This window comes from Peromyscus maniculatus, chromosome 19 (assembly GCF_049852395.1).
Source record: "Peromyscus maniculatus bairdii isolate BWxNUB_F1_BW_parent chromosome 19, HU_Pman_BW_mat_3.1, whole genome shotgun sequence".
Taxonomy (NCBI): Eukaryota; Metazoa; Chordata; class Mammalia; order Rodentia; family Cricetidae; genus Peromyscus; species Peromyscus maniculatus.
Genome location: NC_134870.1, coordinates 28,920,654 through 28,926,653, shown reverse-complemented (window position 1 = coordinate 28,926,653; position 6,000 = coordinate 28,920,654). Strand labels below are relative to the sequence as shown.

The window sequence follows — 6,000 nt, the reverse complement described above, 5'->3', positions numbered from 1 at the left end:
TGCTAGAGCAAAAAGGAGATAAAAAGAAACAAAATTTTACCCATAGAATTTCTATTACTTTTTACCACATTTCAAATATCATCACTATTTTAATTTCCCCAAAACTCTTCGGAGAAGAACACCCAACTGTTTCCTTGAATGTATTTGGCCATCAGGATTGTTTTCTTAGCGTTTATTTTATTTTAATACTTCAGTAAATATTTTAAATTACTGCAAAGATAATTTAAAATACATATTTGACAACAAGACGTGTTGGAAAAATGAGTGGCAACATGTAGTTAAACATACTTACAGGTTGTTTTCTTGGATGGTAGTGAGAGATCATTCTAGAAAATCTACATTTTTCTATCCCCTAGATGTCTCTAAAAGGTATGAGATCTCCAAAAGGCCAACTATTGAGGACTAAAACCCCTCCAATTTGTGTTTTCAGAGTTTTAAAGTGATTTTTAAAGTGATTTTTGAACTTCACAACTCCCTTTTTCCTTATCTTCCAGCACTTTCCTTTTCGAACACCAGGTGGCAGATGGAACCACTTTTTTAGAGCACGCCCCCGACACCGCCCTACCGGAAGCTGTCATATAATGGAAATCTCCATGGCCACGCCTAGAGTTCAGCACCCCAGATGCGGACAGCGACACCGCCCAGTTGAGTCCCATGACTCGCTGCGGAGATTTTCACCTGACAAAGGAACCGGCCAATCTCAATGCCGCGTGATCGACCAATTTACAATGCCAGAGGTAGAGGGGGTGGATAGGAACCCCTTGGTCTGGGACATTCAGACTGGCAAAGGGATCGGCTGACATTAACTGAAACCATATGTTACAATATCTAGTCGTTTGAGTTTTTTTTCTCTCCCCTCTCATTCCCCGCCAGAATATAAATGTCTTATAAATACTGTCTTGCTGCAGGCAGACGTTTCATTACCTAGCCTCCGTGTGTTGGTTTATTCCAACAAGATACGTAAGACTGCAAAGGCGGTGCGAGGCTCTGTGAATTATGGCAGGCAGGGCTTCGTTTTGTAGACGGTAGTCTGTCAGCTTTCTAGAAACCATAATGGGAACCGACCGCTTTGTCTCGTTTTCCAATCAATTAATCTTGAAAACACCAACAACAGCTGTCTTTTTGTTCACTTGAAATTACTGTCTTAGGCAGAGACACCGGCCTGGGGTGTGTTCTGTAACTAACGGCTGGCTTAGGTGTCATTTTTCCGGTTGCCTAGCAACCAATTAGACAAAAAGCTCGTTGGGGAGATTTTGGTTAGCGGTTTAGAATAATGGAAACCTAAGAGTAAATGAACATGGGCTCAAGATAGCATATTACTTGGGGCTAGAATTTAGAATAAGAGTATAATTAAATTTCAGGTAGAGCTAAAAGTCACAGTGACTATTCAGATCGACAAACAGTAAGCCGAGTTTTAGTTGCTATTTATCTGTATTAAACGGATTGCCTCTGTAGCGTTGTTTTCGGCTGCGATCATTCACATCTTTAACCAGCAGAGGGCGACTCGGCCGCAGTTTTCGGTGCTCGAAACACACTCCTCCCTCCCTCCCCCTCCGTCCCCGGCAAATTAATTTAGCACCAACCTCTTCAAAATAGAGCAAGCTTAGGAAGGTGTAGTGGCAGAATTGCAGCGCGCAGGACTTGGCTGAGTGCCCGCCCTTCTCAGCATTGGAAAGCTGGCTGCTCTGTGCTCTTGACAGCATTAAATCTTTGCCTCAGGCTGCAGAGGGGATTGTCTCAGTTGCTGCAGGAACGGGGGAAGGGAAGAAAAGCAGGCTCATCCCCAGAAGCCTTAGATATTTGGGGTCACTAGCTTCAAAGAACTGAAGGGGCCAGCGGTGGGTGGCACAGTGAGACGACCAACATAAACTATGAAGGTTCAAAAAGTGGAAGGAGAATTGTACTTATTAGAGTCAATAACTGTGTTGGAACAATAACCAAAAAGGGCTGTGTGGTTTGGCTTTGTTACTCTTAAGAACAAAAGTGGGGGAAAGGGAGGATGTTAGAGCAAATACTCAAGTCTTGAAAAGAGAAGAAGCAAACGCAAGACCGCTTAAAGAGCAAGACAATGAAAGGGAGGCTGCCAGAATGCAGGGCAGAGCAATAAAGCATGCAGTGTAAAGTTAATGTATTGCTGGGCAGGGACCCTCGTTCTTGGTGGGCATGCCACTTCCTCCAGGGGAGGCATTTTACCTTATAGAATAGGATTTTACAGAATCTCTCTGGGCAGCCAGCCAGAAGTCCCATTAATTGGGCATACACTTTCTCCTGCATGTACTTAGGCTTCGACATTAATCTAACTCGGTTTCAAACTAGTAAAATTAATTTTTTTCTGGAAGCCACTAAACGAAATTTTATGTATTGAATTTTTCCCTCCCTCGGTCATTAAATTTCTGTAAAGCTTGTGTTTAAGGAATGTTTAATTAATAAATTCAATTCATAAAATAATACGATGCCCTTTTTTTTCTGGATAAAGAACCCAGTGCACTGTATATCAAGGTAAGAGATATTGTCACTGAGCTAAATCCCTAGCCCCATACTTTCCTTAAATTGGTATTAGGACAGGTATCTTAATGGTACAGATCAGCCCCTTTAAGAAAACATGGTTTGACTCAAAGTTCCATGGTTAATTTAAAGATAAGTTGCACATTTATAGGGTTTTATACCACACCTGTGTTTCTGTGATATTCCCTCCACAAAGAAGCATTCATATTTTCTTTGAATATACCAAACTTGGTTCATGTCACAACAAAACAAATGAATATTTGAAATTGCCTAATATGATCTAATATAATAGAATTCAGAACTTTGGGAAATGGGAGGGTGAGATAACATTTTTCTGTGTAGCTCTGGCTGTCCTAGAACTTACTCTGTAGACTAACAGAGAACTCTGCAGAACTCAAACTCACAGAGATCCACCTGGCTCTATCTCCTAAGTGCTGGGATTAAAGATGTGCACCACCACAGCCCTGCCAGAACTACTTTTTTTTAAATCCAAGTACTAGGTCATTGTACAAGCACTTAATGAATGGGACTACCCAAATAGCCAATGACCAAAGATTTTCAGCTTCATTAATCATCTAAGAAATATTAAAGGTTGTAATGAAATACCTTTTACTCTCTTAAGAAACTAGATAAACAAGCAAAAAGCTGGCATTTTTCAAGTATTGAAAATGATCCGGGTAGTGGTGGTGCACATCTTTAATCCCAGTACTCCCGAGGCAGAGGCAGACAGATCTGTGAGTTCGAGGCCAGCCTGGTCTACAGAGTGAGTTCCTGGAAAGCCAAGACTACACAAGAAACCTTGTCTCAGAGAGAGAGAGAAGAAAGAGAGAGACAGAGACAGAGAGAGAGAGAGAGAGAGAGAGAGAGAGAGAGAGAGAGAGAGAGAGAAGAAGAAGAAGAAGAAGAAGAAGAAGAAGAAGAAGAAGAAGAAGAAGAAGAAGAAGAAGAAGGGGGGGCAACTACCACATATCACTGGAATATAAATTGTTACAATCACTCTGAAAAATTGGCAACATTAAGATTTGAAGTGTATACCTAACAGAAATGTCTACATGTGTACAAAAAGACACATACAAAAATGTTCATCACATAGATCTGGAAACAACCAATGTACTTAACAGAATGGATAAATATATTGCCGTATAAGAAATACACACAGCAATAGTGATTTTTAAATTGCTACTACATGTATTTTATGAATAACTCTCACAAATATTATATTTGACAAGAAAAATCAGAAACACAATTCTATGAATATAAAGGTCACTAATTTGTGAAAAGCTGTTAGGGTGATAAAAAGTGAGGGCAGTAGTTGCTTTAGTGGAGATAAACACTGGAAGGGCATGGGGGACTTCAGAAATTTGGTAAAATTCTAGTTCACCTGGGTGGTAGCAATCAGAGTAGATTTACTTGATAAAAATGATTGGTCCATGTTTAAAGTATGCCTTTAAAAGTCATAAGACAGATGATATGAAACTCCAACTTGAAACCACTGAATGTCTGCACAGTGCCCTGACAGCAAAATCTGAGTTCCTTGGTGTCTAGACGGCCCTATGTAGATTTCTCCTGTCTGAATTCCCAATCTTTTGTTAACTACTTTCACCTCAGTCACCACACTTCAATGACTATGACTGCCTATCAATTCCTAACTTCCCAAATCTGTGCTCAGCCTTGACTTTGCTGTTTTTCCACCTGGATATGCTATCAGCAGCTTTTTGCAAGGCATATTCCTTCAAGTCCTTCAGTTCAGATTAATGGAGCATCTTTAGAGAAGTGCTTCTTGACTTTGGAATTTAAAGTCCTTATTATTTTTCCATTTGCTGCTTTAAACAAACCTATCACTCTTAGTTATTAAGGTCAAAAGCCCAAAATGGGTCTCACTGAACTAATATCAGGTATTAGCAGGAATGCTTTCCCTCTGGACATTTTAAGGGATAATCGGGTTCTTCACCTTTTCAATTCTCAGGGACAGCTGTGTTTCTAGATTTGAAGTCCCTTTTTCCTCATTCAACCACATCAATATTCCATACTCAGACTGCCTCTTACTCTGGCATTCTTTCTACCGCCTCCCTCCCCACACTCAAGAACTTTGGAGATAAAGCCTGGTCCCACCCAGATGATACAGAACAACCTCCCATCCTCGAGGTTGGCTGAGAAGCAGTATTAACTCCTCCTTATAATGTGTAATGTATTTGCAGAATCTGGGAAGTAAGACGAATACATCCCACAGGAAGTAGTATTCTGCCCGCTGCAAGCCTACTCCACTCTTTGTGAATGCAGCATGATGCTTATTTGCTAAAGACCACTAGTCACAATTTCAAATCATTTAAATATTTGTTTACTTACTCACTGCCAGACTACTCTGATATACTGTAAATTCTATGGGACCACAGACCTTAACTGTCCAATATTTTTTTCCTTCAGTGCTTACTACAATGTCTGGCACATACTTGTGGAAAGAGCAAACAAATTGTGATCTTTTCCTGTGCTTTGATGCCTTCTCTCATTTGGGTTTTTTAATCTTTCCTGCTCAGAAGCAGTGTCTTGGGTGGAGAGGAAGTCATGGAGGAATCAATATCCTCATCTTTTCCTTTATACTTTAAAAAGATGATTCATAAATTAATGCCTCATAGAAAATAGCTCATCACAGTAAAATCAGACACTAACTTAGAAATCATGATTAATTGATTCATCAAATACTTATTGAGCTCTCCTCTAAGTTCTGAGTACACAGAAGAAATTACAAAATTCATTGCATTTAGGAAGTCTATAAACACATGTGCATAATATTATGTAAGGTAGAGACAATTGCAATAAAGTAGAGGGAAATGATAAGAAACCAATCAGACATTTTAAAACAGAGATTTTTATCTATGTTATATAAATATGAGTCTGGGAGTTGGGGAAATGGCTCAGTAGATAAAATGCTTGCTGCATGAGTATAAGGACCTGAATTTAGAATTGCCAGCACCCATGTAAAAAGCAGGCACAGTGGCATGAAGCTGTAATCCCGGGGCTGGGAAGGAGTATAGGCCGGCTTGACACACACTAGAGTCGCCTGAGAAGAGGGAATCTCAGTGGAGGAACCTACGTTAGACTGGTCTGGAGGCATGCATGTAGGACATTTTCTTGGTTAGTGATTAATGTGAAAGTGCCCAGCCCAACTGTGAATGGTGCCAACCCTGAGCAGGTGATCGTGTTGTATAAGAAAGCAGGCTAAGCTGGGCGGTGGTGGCTCACTCCTTTAATCCCAGCACTCGGGAGGCAGAGGCAGACGGATCTCAGTGAGTTCGAGGACAGCCTGGTCTACATAGTGAGTTCCAGGACAAGCTCCAAAGCTACACAGAGAAACCCTGTCTTGAAATAACCACACGCAAAAAAAAAAAAAAAAAGAAAGAAAGAAAGCAGGCTGAGCAAGCCATGGAAAGCAAGCCAGCAAGGAGGGCTCTTCCGTGGCCTCTGCTTCAGTTCCTGTTACCAGGTTCCAGCCTTGAG

At 40.7% G+C, this 6,000-nt stretch overlaps 1 long non-coding RNA gene across 2 annotated transcripts in view; it reads left to right on the top strand.

The window, feature by feature from the left end:
* The first annotated feature begins 496 nt into the window (after positions 1-496).
* Positions 497-6,000, top strand: part of LOC107399883 (uncharacterized) — a 27,742-nt gene continuing 22,238 nt past the window's right edge. For both annotated transcript variants that reach the window (XR_013046050.1, XR_013046049.1), the window contains exon 1: positions 497-737. This is a non-coding gene — a long non-coding RNA (uncharacterized LOC107399883). The remainder of the gene's footprint in view (positions 738-6,000) is intronic.